This window comes from Amblyomma americanum, unplaced genomic scaffold (genome assembly GCF_052857255.1).
Source record: "Amblyomma americanum isolate KBUSLIRL-KWMA unplaced genomic scaffold, ASM5285725v1 scaffold_112, whole genome shotgun sequence".
Taxonomy (NCBI): domain Eukaryota; kingdom Metazoa; phylum Arthropoda; class Arachnida; order Ixodida; family Ixodidae; genus Amblyomma; species Amblyomma americanum.
The window spans coordinates 158,981-176,093 of record NW_027526584.1 but is presented as its reverse complement, the minus strand read 5'-3'; the positions used below and the strand labels follow the sequence as shown (position 1 = coordinate 176,093).

The 17,113-nt window shown below is 46.5% G+C and overlaps 1 pseudogene; it reads right to left on the bottom strand.

Annotated features, from left to right (window-relative positions):
* Positions 1 to 653: 653 nt before the first annotated feature.
* LOC144112428 (uncharacterized) lies at positions 654 to 16,812 on the bottom strand (annotated as a pseudogene).
* Positions 16,813 to 17,113: the final 301 nt, after the last annotated feature.

The following is a 17,113-nucleotide window of genomic DNA, read 5'->3' as shown; positions in this document are numbered from 1 at the left end:
ATTACTTTCTTTTTCTGGCCGCTAGTTTGGTACTTATTCCGGCTGGCACCTAATAAAGGTTTCAGTCATGAGTCAGCGCTGTGTAGTGTGCCTGCGGGTGCCCTTCGTCTATGTCCATTCCGTCGCGCTGTATTCTTGGGAGGAGCTTTAGATTTATGGCTCACACAGGTTCATGGCTCACAGAGATATAGGCGAATAAGGTAGCTTATTTTAGCTATATAGGGCATTGCACGTCAGGAGAAGCACAGGAAATATACCAAGATAGTGGAGTGAAAGTATATATGAAAAGATAAAAAGTATGGCAACTGTGGAGTAATCAAAAGGATTGAGGCTAGGTTGTACTCGATCACCACTGATGTTCATGCTTTATAATATCAAAATGGAAAGAAGGCTAGAAGAAAGTTTAGCATAGCCATGGCATGTCCGCAGTAACGCTATGCCAGGGAAGCAGCAGCGTAGTCAGTAGAACCAAAAATGAACGTTTATTCATAGGTGTAGGGCGTATTTATAAGCAGCCTAGTGGCAGGATTATAGGAAGGAGCACGTGTTAGTCGTGATAGTCCGAAGCTCCGAAGGTTCGCCAGATATGGCGATAAAAGGTGCGCGCACGCGCATTTCGAAAACACACATGACGTTGCAACATTCCTTCCTCCTCAGAAATGAAAGCGTTGCACTGGCTTGCGTTCTCTCGTTGAGCGTCGCAGAGTTGGTTGGGCGGCACCTGTATTCAATGGCGCCACCAGAATATCTGGTGCCGGAAGATCTGGGGAATCGGTGCCATTTGGGGTGCGCCCAGCAGTCATGCCTTCAACCGGGCTCACTGTCTCTGTATGCTGTAGTTGTGTTGCTTGGTCTGGCTCGCTGCAATGTGTGTTGGTTGTAGTTGCTGCCGGGTTATCCCCTGGCGCTTCTGGTCACGTGCGGGCCTGGTATACGTGCCGCTGGGCGACTCCGTCCGATGTTTCCACCGTCACGATTCTCGCTCTAGACGTCGTCTTCACATGGCCGGACGTCCACTTGCTCCCCGCACAGTAATTGCGGGCATACACCTCACTTCCAAGTAGTGGCAGCCAGTCATCGTTGTTATCTTTTGGTCCCGGAAGTGCTGGAGGAAAGCATGTGTCCAAGCGTGAGCGTGTTTGATAGCGCAAAAGCAGCTCTGCTGGGGATTTTCGCGGAGTCCTCTGGTAGTTAAAAAGCAACAGTACTATGTCCTCTTCCAGGTTTCCTTCCCTCATTTTTCGAAGTCCATCTGTTATAGTTCGCACTGCCATTTCCACCGAACCATTAGACTGGGGATGGTATGGAGCACATCGAAGTTGCACAATGTTGCGGGCCAAGAACGACGCGAAGTCTTGACTGGTAAACTGGGTTCCGTTGTCAGAAACGATCGTGCGGGGTATTCCAAACCTTCTGAAAATGTCGCCCAGACATTTAATGGTAGTCTGCGTTGAAGCGTGCGACAAAGGTACTGCTTCGAGGCATTTGGTATGTGCGTCGACTACTACGAGCATAATTTTTCCGCAGATCGGGCCCGCGTAGTCAATGTGAATATGGGACCACCTTTCGCCTGTTTCAGACCAGTTAACGGAGGAGGCCACGGCTGGCATCGGCAGATATTGCGCACAGTTCTGGCACTGAGCAGACAACTCTTCAATATTTCTGTCGAAGCCTGGCCACCAGAAAAAGAACGTGCGACAGATTTCATTGCCGGTGAACCCTGGTGCGTTTCATGTAAAAGATTCAGCACTCTGTCCCTAGCTACGGTCGGTATTATGACCCTATTACCCCAGTACACCAGTTCATGTGCTATGGATAGGTCGAGCTTACGGTCAGAAAACGCCAGTACGGCCCGGGTGATTCCGTTTGCGTTTCTGGGCCGCCCATGTAGTACGTATCGTTTGACCTCGACCAGGACAGGGTCAGAAGATGTCAGTGCCTTCAGCTCACGCGTTGTCACAGCGCCCAAATTCAGCTTGTTCAGCGACATCACATATTCGGGCGGCTCACCATCGTCGTCAGCTTCCGGAGATCGCTGCGGAAGTTGGCTCAGGGCGTCAGCGTTCAGCATCTGTCGTCCTGGTGCGTACTGTAGCCGGTACCGGTAGGCTCCCAGGTGGAGCGCCCAACGTTGTATCCGAGCGGCAGCCACTGGGGGTGTTCTCTGCTTGTCTGATCTCAGCAGGCCCAGCAATGGCTGATGGTCAGTTACCAGGGTAAGCTGCCGACCTAGAAGGTAGTCATGGAATTTCGTGACGCCGAATACCAGTGCCAGTGCCTCTGGCTCGAGCTGTGAATATTTGCGCTCCGCCTGCGTTAATGTTCGCGAGCGGAACCCGATGGGCCTGTGATCGTTATCAGTCGTGTGAAACAAATCAGCTCCCACACCGTACGTAGACGCGTCACATTCAAGTTTAAGTTCCTTCGAACGGTCGAAATGAACGAGGACATCGGCTGTTTTAAGGTTTTGCTTGGCACGATGAAATGCGATCTCTTGAGGCTGTTTCCATTGCCAGCGTGCATTCTGTTCAAGCAGTTGATGCCGCAGAGCAAGTGAGGTTGACATGTTCGGCAGAAACCTCGCGTAAAAAGTAACCATACCCAAAAACGAACGTAGCTCGCCGACATTACATGGGCTGGGACATTACATTATCATGCGTGCATAATAGCGTCCATGTTTTTTTCTGTCAGATGAAGCCAATCGCGATCGATGCGATGCCCTAGATAAGTTACTGCGAGGCTGCGCAACTTGCACTTCTCGAACCTTAGCTTTACCCCACGCTCTTCGAAGCGCTCCAAGACGTTTTTCAGCCTCTCACCGCTGTCACTCGCTCTTTCGGAAATGAGCACATCGTCCAGATAAGCCTGCGCTGCTAGAAGGGCAGGCAAAACATCATCCATGTTTCTCTGGAATATCGCGGGCGCCGAAGCTTTCTCGAAAGGAAGCTTGTTGTAGCAAAATAGCCCTTTTTGGCGTATTAATGACGCAAACTTTCTTAGCGTCATCATCTAGCACCACTTGACTCTATGCATCCCGTAAATCCAGAGTGCTGAAATAGTCCCCATCGTGTAGTTGGGCAAACATATCCTCAATGATTGGCAATGGGTATTGCTCAGTTGCACACGCTGGATTTACTGTGGCCTTGAAATCACCGCAGATCCTTACTGCGCCGTCTTTCCTTAGCACTGTGACTATGGGCGTTGCCCATTCAGAGTGTGCCACCGGCGACAGTACGCACAGAAACTAAACGGTCTAGTTCAAGTGACACTCGCTCGCGTAGCGCGTATGGAATGGGCCTGGCCATACAGAACTTGGGTACGGCGCCTTCCTCCATGCTTAGTCCCAGTTCCTCGGAGAACACGTCGTGGTAGTCATAGAAATGCTGTTTACGCTGGATTCGCTTGCTTGTTTTCTTGACGCTGAGTCCTCGAAAAAGCGAACCACCGGAACACTTGCGCTGTGCAGCTGCTGGATTAAATCGCCACCGCAGGGGCTTGGTCCCGCACAGTCCAACACGATCAGCGCGCACTTTACTGTCGCCCCTTTATGACAAACCTGGAGCTCAAGCGGCCCAAATACAGGAAGGCGTCCTGTGTAGGAGGATAAATTCAGACTGGACAGTTTCAGTTTTGGCCATTGCCCGCGATGCTTATCGTACAGTTGACGCGGAATGACACAAACGGGCGACCCGGTATCGACTTCCATGCTCAGCTGCACCCCGTCTCAAGCAAATGTTCGGTGGATCGGCGGTTCCAGACAGCTTTTTCGTTGTGATACCAAAGTTCAAATGTGGGCGGCTTCGTGTTCCTGGTCTGCCGAGGTTTCCGTCCCCAAGAGGGCGTTAGTTTACGCCATCCTCGCCATGCCTTGCTCTCGAGCCCCACGGCTTCTACATTTCCTTGCGAAAACACATGATGTTGCTACAGAAAGTAATATAGGGTATAATCTGTCCTACAGATTAGGCGGGAAAGTCGTTGTGCAACGGTTACCATGTGAAGTTTATGCGGATGATATACTGCTAGCAGATTGTAAAATTTGCGAAGTCTGGCTAGTGTTGTGAAGACGACGGAAACGATCTAGATTTGACTTTTAGCGCAGTTAAGTCAGGTGTGACAATTTTCAAATATGAAACTAATCAGGTGCTTACAATACAAGGCCATCAAATACCCAGAGTGGACGATTACAAATATCTTATATTATGGCTTAAAGGAAGCATAGACATGCACAAAAAAGCACGAACACTCTGTTAGGGCAAAATGGCGAAGACATTCTGTGATAATGAAACATAAGGAATCAGGAGGGTACAACTTATATGAAGTACTAAAGGTATCTGTAAAGAAACGATGGTGCCGGGGCTTGCTTTTGGAAATGTGGTTTTATGCTGAAGGGCAGGAACTCAGTCTAGATTACACTTAAATCAGAGAGCTGTTGAAATATGAGCAGTAGGTGCCTACGGCAAAGGCAATAACGACGCAGTACAAGGGGATATGGGCAGGGTATCTTACGAAGCAAGAGAAGCTCAGGGTCAAATACTATATGAAGAACACCTGAAGAAATTGGACGAAAACAAGTGGGCAGTTAAGGTTCTTGAAGTACTTTTGCAGAAAGGGCATTGACTCGCAACGGCGGCAAAGGACTAAGAAATTAATATGTAAATAAGCAGGACTGAAGGGCGGAAACATGAAACTCATTAAACAAGAGGTAAAAACGCGGAAGGTAAAAACTTTATTGACTGCATAAAAAAAAATTCAGGGGGCACGTTGTTTACCTAAAGTGCGTAAGGCGAAAGCGTTAAGCGCGGTGTTGCTGCGTGTGTCACTGATGTGTGGTTAAGATGTTAAGTACACAATTCTTTGTGAAACTTAAATGCTGGAGACACTGGAGGGTGTTTGGGAGCCATCCGTCTCATTCGATGCCTTTCTGCACTCTACAGCGTCCTGCACAAAGATAACTACACATGTGTTGGCAGGAAATGATGTAGTAGTTAGCATCCTCGGCTGCGGAACGAAAGGATGGTGGTTCGAATCCAATCGTGCACGGTTTTTTTTTTCTTAACGAGTTGAAGAGCGTAACGGATGGATGGACATATGATGTAACTTCTGTTGTGAATTCTGGTTCAAGATGTAAGGGATAGATAAGATCTCGACTGAGAGTATGAGCCATTAAAGGTTTTCGCCTTAAAACAAGAACAAGAAGCTGAAGTTGTATGTGCTACAAATTAGACTGTAGATTCAGTTGCGGCTACACGGCATTACTTTTGAAGTTTGCACGAAAATTTGGTAGGAAACGCGAATGAACTATCTGCGCTTTGGGAAAATATTTTTTAAACAAAAATATGGACGGAGCCAAGTTGTAGTTGCGGCTCATTCTATTTTATTTTCTAGCCACTTGAAGGATTTCGGTGCCGAAATAAACAAATGTCCACTTTTTCATCTGTTTTGGCTTCTTCCCTGAACTACACAACCCCAGGTAGCACATGACAGCGAGTCAATATTAGAAAGCCACTGGCAAAGCCTGGCCCTAAGTAGGCCCAGACTTGGCAATGAGGATTCGATATTGGCTGTGCCATCAGAAAATCATGGCTATGATGGGCCATGTTAGACAGAGTTCTCCCATTCTTTGCCAGAATTGGCTGAGCCATTTTCAAAGCCTGGCTATCATGGGCCATGTTAGCCAGAGTTCTCCCACTCTTTGCCAGAACTGGCTAAGCCATTTTCGAAACTTGGCTATATTGGCCTCGGCTTGCCACCCCTTATCCTGTGTTAAAAGTATAGTGGCAGGTGTTGGTGAACATTGAGCCATCCATTATACGGGGCACAAGATTGATTATATAATTTATTATTTATAATAGTTTATAATTTTCGAACGCGCTAAAACTCGTTTGAGCTCCTGGGCTGCGCTTGGGCGAGTTCAAGAATTTGAAGTTTTAATTTTCTTTTTCTTACCGAACCCTTTCGCGGTATATGTGTGGAGTTGGATAAACAACGAATATTTTCCGACTGCGCCGTCGGAGATAGAGGCATAGTTACGACGAAAGAACTCAATGAAACCAAGTTAAGCCGCCAGCAGATCGCGCCGGCCAGAGGGAGCTCTCGTCCAAGAGAAACTAAAGGAGGAGCGTGTCACCGCCGTCGAGGCGCGGCGCGGCGACGTCTGCCGTGGGCTCCGCCGCTGATGAATTGGGTTCTAAGTGGCTTCCCAACAATTTCCAAACGCATTCCGAAGCATCCTAACCGCATTCGCTCGCTGTGTGCTGCTGCCAGCGACTTTTGTTCGGTCCGTTTGCTGATTTTGAGTTGTGCAACGACGTGACGGCAACTTCGGTGGTGGTCAGTCGAGTGTGCATATTCCGCCACAGAGGAACTGCTCTGTCGCATATAAGGCCCGTTTCACGTGCTGCAACTAGAACAAAAAGCGTCGGCCAAGCCGGTGACGCCGCGGTGCGATTTTCGGCCAGTGCTTTCACATGCAACTACGCAGCGAATTCGGTCAAAGGGACAGTCAAGGTTTCTTGATGTTTGCAAAGCCAATCCATGATTAAACGCGACCGAAACGCTACACGAAATGATGTTATGACGAGTGTATTTTTAGATGTGGGGCATTATTTCAATGTTGTGATTAGAATAAACAGTTTCGCTTCCACCGCGGCAACAGCTCCCACGTGACCGCACGTCGCACGCAGTCTCGGCGCTCCCCATTGTTCAGTCTCTGCGCGAACACACCGATGCTGCGACTGAATACCAACCGGGCGGAACTCGATCGCAAGCCGTCTGCGACTAGACCGACGGCCCTCCCCAGTCGCAGAACGACGGAGTTCGCAGTGTCGCAGGCGAAAATCGCATGCATGTGAAACGGGCCTAAGGCCGACGACGACACCATCCAGACAGACAACTACGGATCTGTAGAATTCTATAGTTAATACTGGGAACTAGAAGCGGCTGCAACTAACCACTAATATTCCTTTGAAAAGGTGTAGTAAATTTAGTAATTAACGAATAAGCGCTGGCATGATCCAGTTGTAATGACTCGTGTAACTATATACGGCTTAGCCACGCCGCTAATAAAAAAAAATACTTTTTTGAGAAGTGCAGAGACAGAGCTCACGCTGTTGCCCTTGTCCGATTTCTGGACATAATAACGCGCCTATTTGTATGACCTTTATGTGTTTTAAAGCATTTTTGCACGCTCTGCTTCCGCGAGTATCTGAAAACCAGCCCAAGAGGGCTTCCTTCTACAAAAAATCAAATGACTTTCATTTCATGATTTTTTAAAAGCGAAAAGCGCTTTTTTGCTAACCTCTAGAGAATTCAATGCCACACTGCGCAGTGGGTGTCTGCTCAATAGAGATACGAAATCAAATGTAATAACTTAGTGCAAGTACATTCCCTAAGTCGGCTTTGTGCGCAATTTTAGCAACGTCCAGAAACGAAGCTGTGGCCTCGTAATTTACAATTATAAGTTGCGCACGCGCGAAGCATTAGGCCGCAGGTTCCACATGCGATAAGAGATTCCTACGCTTCTGTACGTCGTTCCCTGTGATCGCGCCTTCCCCTGTGTGTTCAGATTTGGTTTTTCTTCCTTTTCTGGAGATCGTAATGTTTCAAAATGTCGTTTTTTGTGCATTTTATTGTTGTGTAGCGTAATTTGCATTGAGGGCTATATCTTTTACAGACGTCGTTATTTATTTGCTCGCAAATTAATTTTTTTTCTCGAATATTACCTTTATTGCTGAAAAGCATCGGAAATAGTAGCGAGCCACAGATCAACACGATTTTGTCTCTTTTAGGTTTTTGTGTAAAATTTCCACACCAACAAAACGTTGGAGGATTCTTCGACCACCAGCGAAAAAATATACTGACAAATGGTGTTAGACGCATGTTATGCCGCGTTCAGACTACAGTCGCAACCGCCGTAAACGTCGTACATATCGCATTCTGCGCAACTGCTGTAACTTCCTTTTACGCAACTAAAAACCGCCGATGTTCACACGAGCCCTTCGGTAACATACGTTTGTTACGACCGGCCAATCAGCGCTCTCGGAAAACTGCTCTCCGAATTTTTCAACATGGCGCCGGTTAGCAGGCAGGTGTTAGCGGAGTTCGAGGCACTTCAAGCTCAAAATGAGCTCATCATCGTGTATGCCCTTGACCAACGCAGACGGCGGTGTCGTAGAAGAATGTGGGTGCGGCAAATCTTCCTTGATAGAGCCGTAGACGGAGACTTCCACAATCCTTTTGCGAAGCTGAGGACTGGCGACACTGCGCTGTTCTACAACTTCGTGCGGATGTCACCGCAGCAGTTCGACTTTCTCGAAAGCCTTGTGAGACCACTTATTCAAGTGCCACTGCGAGAATCTTTATCATCTGCTGAGCGTTTGGCTATAACGCTAAGGTAAGCATTATCTGGGCGTTTCTGCGTCCTTTTCTCTACTTCAGATGGTAGACGCGGATGCAAGCGAGCTGCGCGGAGGGCTGTTGGCGAAATCTGTTTTTTTTTTTTCAGAGAGAAAGTTGTTGTGTCATGTATAATAAGAGGTTTTATCTTCTAGTCACAGCGATGGGCATATTTTAAAGACAGTTTCAAAGGCTCCGAAGCCCGTATCAAGTGCATATTTAGATATACGGGGGGGGGGGGGGGGAGTGGAGGGGTGGGGGGGGCGTGCGTGCAATGCACTCTTGATGTAGCGAATTCACGCGGCTTTTCTACTTTCTTAAGGCTTTATGTATAGCATTTAGATTTCGCTACGCGAATTAGTGCGTAAAGTAAAGGCTTTTGCACAGGTGGGCCCTCATTTTTTTTTTTGGTCAAAAGTAACATTGTCCTTTATCATGCCTCCTGCTCACAGCGTAGTCTATGAAAATGAACTGGTGCCACTTGACAAAAGCACATTTTGCAGAGCAGCTGTCAACTGTTGTCTGCATGCAATGTTTTATACAAAGCCAGCAAAAACCTATGCTGTCTTTTATATTCCAGGTTCTTGGCAAGCGGAAACAGTTACCAGTCCCTGGCATACAGCTTCAGGGTTGGGAAATCAACTATCTCGCAACTGGTTCCTCAAGTCTGCATTGCCATATGCAAGGTCCTAAAACCAAGGGTCCTGAGCCGGCTAGACCATAGGCAACTGAATTCCATTGCTGATGAGTTCATGTGGAGATGGAACTTTCCAAATTGTGTCGGTGCTATCGACGGCAAACACATTCATTTGGATGCACCGGCAAACTCTGGTTCCGTGTATTTTAACTATAAGCGCAGCTTCAGTATGAACCTCATGGCATCCTGCGACGCGGGCTACAGGTTTACAACAATTTACATAGGGGCTGTTGGTAGTGAAAGTGATGGTGGTGTTTTTTCATCGTGCGGGCTTGGAGAAGTCGTTGAAAATGCACACGATACATTCCCATCCCCTGCGGCCCTGCCCAATGGTTGCCCTGTGCTCCCCTTTGTGATAGGTAGGAGACGATGCATTTCCCTTAAAAGTGAACCTGATGAAGCCGTACCCTGGTATCCAACCACCAAACACGCCAAGAACAGTGTACAACTACAGGCTCTCCCGAGCACGACGCGGCATCGAGAATGCATTTGGAATTTTGTGTGCCCGATGGAGGGTCCTGCGGAACCGCATGAGTCTGCTGCCAAAGAATGCGGTTGCAGTCTCAGGTGCTTGTGATTTTCTGCACAATTACTTGATGCAGGACGGGAGGCTGCCAGGTGGCTATTGTCCACCACAGTTTGGAGACAGTACAAACAGTGCAGGTGTACTTATTCCAGGTGAATGGAGGAACAGCACAGAGTCCTTGCCACAGATGATTAGGCGAGGCTCTAATGCTTACTCTAGGAGAGCATCTGAAGTAAGAGACAGCTTTGCTACCTATTTTCATGGTCCGGGTTTTGTGAGTTGGCAATGGGTGTAAACGCAGAATATAAGTTGGAACTAATATTTCTCTGTGGCATTCTGTACAAGTGAGAGACGCCTTGACATAATGATTTGCTTTGACTGTCTGCTTTACTTTTGCTGACTGCATTGTATAAGTGCAGAGATATCAGTAATGTTTTGCAAACACAAGTGTTGTTTTCATAGTACTTTATTTTGTTGGCAAATGACATTTGCACTGCATGCAATTTTCATGACATTGTTCAGTAACTTGATGCAATAATAAAAAATTGTAATTTTATTTCAGTAATGTTTCTTACGAGTCCAAAGACATTGCACAAGGAGAGGCAGTGTGAACACTTGTTTAATATATTAGAAATACAATACAAAGAAAGAAGATGATTAATATATTAGAAAAACAATACAATCCAAAGAAGCAAGAGCAAACAAAACAAATTCGAGCAAGAAGCGAAAATAAATAAAGTGAAAGAATGGGAAACAGGCAGAAAATATTTAATAACTAAATGTTTTCTCGGGCTGTTTCGGTTATCGTTTCAACAGCTGAACGACGGCTGTGACATCAAGGACGCATTCATGTCACGTGAGACATGGAAGAACTGTGGTAGTGTCACTGCTTTCTTCATTTTAAGTAACCCCGACTCATATGCAAGCCTCCTCAAGAGTTGGAATTTTAAAAAAATGAACAAGCAGCAATTATACCAGAGGCTCACGTGTATGGTTCTACAACTATAGAGAAAGTGCACTGCACAAATCACATTGCGAAACGCCTAGGAACAGCCCTTCGGCAACTGAAGACTCCACTTCCACGTGGAGAAAAGCTAAAGGACCCAACAATACAAAAGAGAATGTGTAACCTGCAGGTATCTATTCAGAATTTTAATATCTTTAATGCAAGTTTACAAAGGGTTGATTCAACAGTAATGAGCCCCAGGAAAATAACGATACAAATGATCATAATTTTTTTTCACACAAAATTTTATGAGCAACATTTGGTTAGTTATTTGGATTCTACAGTTACCAAGCTGCAAAATGAGCTAATGCTCCTCATTCTCAGTAAAAAATTTCTATGCAAAAGCATGTGCGCAAGAAAGCCTTTGTTTTATGCTTGGTAGCAACTGAGCAAAAAATATGCATGCTACAAAAAAAAACTAATTAGTTTTCTGAAGAGAGCAGAAAAAATAGTATAAGCACACAAAGTTTCGTTGTTCTGGGTCAATTAAAGAAAAATTTGTTTCGAGTAGCATCTCCCCTTAAACATTTCACCAACACTGTTCCCACTTCGAGTTCTTGATCAAATCACTTTCGCCCTACCATAAGCTTGCCGCCCCAGTTAGCGCCGTTGGTAAAGCGACTGCTCCGGTGAAGTGGTGGTCCTGGGTTCAGACGCCGAACCAGGACGCAGTTGTCTTTAACTGCGAAGTTTCTGTGGAAGCTGTATATTTCTGCTCTGTAGCCGTATGGATGCCATTGAGTAATTACTCCCTTATTGCAGTTTTTGCATGTTTCACATGACCTGAACACGTATCTAGCTTTACAGCGGATGATTCAGCTGTTGAAGCCGAAATCAAAATGATATGAGAAACCAGAGTGGAAGCTTGGACGAGTTGGTGATGGTTCACTTGTCACATAGCGCTAAACAGACACGGACGCAGGGAGGCAAACAGGACGAGCGCCCATCCTGTTCGCCTCCCTGCGTCCATGTCTGTTTAGCGCTATGTGGCAAGTGATATGAGAAACGATTTCACCAATTATTCGCCACTCTCAGGGTATGCTGCCTCAATTAACAAACTGTGAATTTGCAGCTTAAGCTGCTCTTTTCTGCGGCCATCCACCTTGCCGAGAAGGCTTTCTCAGCTCAAAAGAAAATGCTCGTCGTCGTCTACGGACATGGTAGCCGTCGTCAAGTCATTCAGCCTCTGCCGGTTCGCTTGCAGAGTTGACATCGTTATTTCGTCAAGGTCTGTCCTCTTTCTTTTCGCGCGCTTGTCGAAGTTTTTGCCTGGCGCCGACGTTTCACTTGAGGCAGGCTGGCCACTTGGGGCAGGCTGGCCGCTAGGGGCAGGCTGAAAGTGTGCTTCATTACTGGGCTCCATCGGTGCTGAAGCAGACACTGAAGTGGACAACCCTTCCGTCTCATCAGGCAGTGCAAGCTCCTCCTCAGTGCTGTCTATATAAAATGAGCGGCATAAGCATTCAACAGAAGCAGCCGAGTCAGCGGCTGGATCAAGCGGCTGCGCATGAACTGCAGTCTCATCTCTTTTCGCCAGGCTGTGGATGGTATGGGAAAAAAAAACATAAGATGCTTATATGCACACATAAACTCAAGCATATTTAACAACACAAAGAGAATAGCGCATGCAAGGTTGTGTCACACAGGGCTGTTTATAAGCTTCCTGTTAACACGCGACAAGTCAATGATGCCCCATTGTATGGGCTGGTTTTAGCTTCTAAATATTTTCTGCTCCCGGTGGCCTTTTTGTGACAGTATAATGGAGCAGAAACGCTAGCGATGTGCTCTGGAATGAAGTAGGTTGTGGTGAAAAAATAAATCAGTTGTGTCCCACTGATTGTTCTTACTTCAGGAAGTGAGGAAGTCAAGTACTACGTACATGTCAAGCATGCTATTAAAACAGATCGCCTGTAAAGTGCCAATGCCGAAATTCAGAGTACAAAGGATGTCGCACTGTGGGCTACAGATTTTTTTTTTTCACCAGGGGGCCAGTTAGTCTACGCAAAAAAGTAGGTACACCAAGCGTGGTTTTATTTCTTTCTTCATCGAAATATGACGGCTGCAGCCAAATATATCAACCCATGCTTTGCAATAAAACACCACAGCCACCGAGTACCAAAGGAGCTAGCAATTGGCTTTTACCTTCGACGTTGTATTGTGTCGGCTGGGAACATTAGATTTGGCATCAATGTCCATCCTTTCTCGACATCCGCTGCGCCACTGCCGGACTTCGTGTATACTTTCCTGAGGCGGAGGAACTTCTGCCTCAGGTAGCTCCACCGATGCTGTAGCACTGGCACTGCATTGAACATAGGAAAAGAACGTGTTTACATATTACACATTGCACATATTTTTCTAAAAAATGCGTTCGTCTAAAGAAAGCTCACTGCTACCATATTATGCTGATCTCATTTTTACAGCCCAACATGAGGTATATGAAAATTTGTGTGCACTGCCGTAAAAGTGAGCTATGAACGTTCATATCAGCCTACCAGCTCGAGTTCGGCAAGCTAAGATCAAAAACAAAGGAGGTCACTTCATCGCTGATTAAAGACAAATCGATAGCATAGCCTGTCGCTATATACACTCGTACCATTGAGACCCATAGTGTGACCCACTCCCATAGACAACCTTGCACGTGTTGGTTTACAGTGCGGCTCCCAGTCGACGGCTGGAGCAAGTTGCGACTATAATTGTGCGCTACAACTCACGTAGATTTCAACGCACTCAATCACCCCTTGTGCGCTAATTCCGGGGCCCGCAATTTTTGCCCTAGAAATTACCGCTTCACCACGTGTGACAGCAAAACAACACCGCGAAAACGCCTCGACGGGAACCGCACCGCCGACAATATTGTCAACGCTCGCCCGGCGCCATAATCGCACTTTTCTAGACGAGAGAAAGCATTTGACTATTGCGAGTTTGTCCGCAGATGGAAAAAAACGAAAAGCACTTACCGCTTTGGTTCAGAGCGCTTGCTATTTCGAGCCAGGCGTCGTTTTGTAGCTGCTTATCCCTGTATGTTTTTAGTCGCCGGTCGTACAGAAGCGGCCTCTGCCGCACTTCTTCTATCAGCAGCTCATCTGATAATATAGAAATACCTTCCGCACTGTTCATGATGAAGCTGCGGGCAGACCACACACGGTGACAACACGAGCTAGCCGAGAAAATGTGGCAGTGTCGGCATGTGTCGGAAGGAGCCGAGCGTCGCTTTGAGCGCAAAATTTGAAAACACCGGAAGCCCCGTGACCGGAAAATGAAAACGGAAACTTACTGATCCGGAGTTCCCGGGTTCGAACCCCACCGCGGCGGCTGCGTTTTTATGGAGGAAAAACGCTAAGGCGCCCGTGTGCTGTGCGATGTCAGTGCACGTTAAAGATCCCCAGGTGGTCGAAATTATTCCGGAGCCCTCCAGTACGGCACCTCCTTCTTCCTTTCTTCTTTCACTCCCTCTCTTATCCCTTCCCTTACGGCGCGGTTCAGGTGTCCAAAGATATATGAGACGGATACTGCGCCATTTCTTTTCCCCAAAAAACCAACTATTATTAAACTGATGCGCGCATTGGCCGAGCAGTAACAGTTGTATCTGTGCTTGTCGTAGAAGTCGCGGGTCTAGCGACATTTAGGTCCGCGCTGGCAGCAGACTTTGGGTAGTTTACGCTCAATGCAACACTCGTCTGAACACACTCACTGCGTTTTTTTGCGTTTACGCTTACGATCCTTACCAACGATCCGTGCGTAGCGTACGTAGTCTGAACGCGGCTTTAACCTAGCTTGTTTGCCACATGTACCGTATGTAATACCATGAAAAAGTGTGAATTTGCCTGCATAATATTTAATTTGTTTTTTTTTTATGTTTTTGTTATTTCATATCATTTAAGCCATCCTGAACACACGGTCCCACAGAATGCGCGAGTGTCTGAAGTCGTTTTGGCGAAGTTCATCTTGAGCTCCACATTTTTCGCTTCAAAGTTTTCGGTCGCCGGACATGATGCTTCTACAGCGGCTTTGCAAGAATACTTTGACGCTTACACGTTTTCCCTACCCTTACCTTTAAAACTGTTTATGACTCCTTCTCGGAGAATTCCACACCTCTTTCACATGTTTCGGCCCTCTCCCCTTTCTCTTTTGAATTCTCCTATCTCCCCAACTCATCTCCCGGACGTGTCCTTTTCAAGGTAGCGCGCTACCCCCCCCCCCCCCCCCCCCCCCCACGAAGTGCTTTTTTTACTCGCTTTCTTCTAGCTGTTTGTCTCACGCGCAGGTATGCGCTGCGCAGCTCGTTGACCCCATCCCCATCCAAGATTTTCTTTTCTCTACCTTTCAGCTGGAAACTTTTTTTGGGGGGGATCACAAAAGCTGTGTAAAAGAAAATGACTCCCCTCCTTGCTGCCCCTCCTTCCCCATCACCGTCGTCTCCTCTGTCATTCGTCACAGCGCGATGCATCGCCACGACACATTCTTGACCGGACGAGTCTTGGCTTGCCTGGCACGGCGGCTCCCAACCGCACAGCCAACGCTACGAAAGAGCATGCACACTCGAGCTGGCTCCGTTCGTAGTCTGCGCAAGCGAAAACCCACATCCGATACTATATGAGAGCTCCGACGCGGTTCACTACCCTGGCCTGCAATACCTTACTTGTAAGTACTACAAATACTTTATCTTGAAATACGTTCGGAAATCAATGTGATTTAGGGAGTAAGTGTTGGTCTGACTACATGCGGCTTTATTTTTTCTGGCAGAAAAAGAGAACGAGACAAAGCACGAGGACGACTTCTATGTATCTACTCTCCTTGCCAAATGTCTGGCTTGACGTCGTGCGGAGTGCAGATCTGCCCGAATGGTAAGAATTTTATTTTTCGCCTTTGGTGCAATGAATTCACCAAACATTCACTACTTCGTCGAACAGCAGGTTTGAATTCTTCTTACCTTTCATCCAATTAATTCAGGAATACGTTTGTCATGTACCTCTTATGCAGGATAGGAATCGGAACTGTTTTGTGTTCCACTACAGACCAGTCGGTAAGGATATGTGTACTACTTGTGCGCTCTTTCTCTGTGGTTAACACACTTGCAGGTCCAATGAAAAATGCGCAATTTAAGGCAAAAGCTTTTGCCAAGTTATCTCTCAATGAAAAAAAAAGCCATTACTCTGGACTGTCAGAAGGGTGTTTTGTGTGGTCTTCAAGTCAGTTTTGAATGTGTATTACATGCATTGGAAGCGACTAAGATAAACTGTTGGATTAAAAAAAAAAAGCAAAGGTTCTCTGAGTTTTTTCGTCCAGCGTATTTATTTTTAACCCCATCCAAACAAACAAGCTTTGTTCAAAGCTGCTGTTTTGACGTCGATATGGAGGTGATGCTACAACCTGTGCATCTTTACCTGAATAAAAAATGCGCTCTCAATTTAGAGATACGTAGTTATGATAGTAAAACAAAATAAAACATTTACTTCCTTTCAATATGACATTACTTTGTTTTTTCACATTAAATGCCTTACTGGAGGTGCAAAACGGCGCAATTAACTAAAAGTCAGCAATTTGGGACAAAGCAAGTTAAATTTTACTTTGTGCGAAAAATGAGGTGCTAGTTATTACAAATTATCCTGTAAAATGTATGTCGAATGTTTTCACGCCGGCTGTGCCTCACAAAATTCCGTGTTATTTATTCATTTCTCTTTTTGTCCTTTGACGGCCATATTTAGGTTCATCATGACAGCATACCTCTCTTTGCAGGCTCGACGCATTAAGAGGTCATCGTGTAAGAGCTGGTCAAGGAGTTTGAGTGCAGTGGAAAAGTTCTTTTGCAAGAGGAGTGCAACGATTACTTCATATATGACTGATCAGTTCACAGGAGGGCAGCTTGTTAAGCATTTTATGGATCTCTTAGCCGTGCTACAGCAGGTTACCGAACTGTGTTGTCTAACCTCAATCACCGGCACGCAGCAAACATGGAAATATATGTACCCTACCCCAAGTTCTGTCCAGAACTCCACCACAAGTTCTGCCGAGGGCCCCACCACGAGCCCGGCACCCTAATCCAGGTCTTGACACCTGCCCGAGCCCTGCCTATTGGCACAACACCTCAAGTGCCTCACAACTGCTTTGAATAAAGACCTTTTTTTAATACTTTTGGTTGGCTCTTTCCTTGCTTACCTTCCTGCGGGCTCGCAGGTGGAACAGTACCATGTTTGCGAAAAGTAACCAGGGTGCAAGGTTTGCATCTCCTATGTATAGGGCAGCCCTTCCCTAAAGACGAGTGTTGTATTGTGAGGACATCCTAGGGTTCTTACCCTACACATATTTGTCACTCCAAGCAAGAAGCCAGCCATGCAGCCTGGTTACTTTCGAAGACTAAATCGAAAATCCCGGTCAGTAACCAGCAGCCGGGTTTGCATGTGCCTGTGTTTGAAAGCTGGATACCGTTGCTCAGGAACTTGATGCCATGGCTCGAAAGCTAAATACCATTATTGGAAAGCTTGGTACCAAT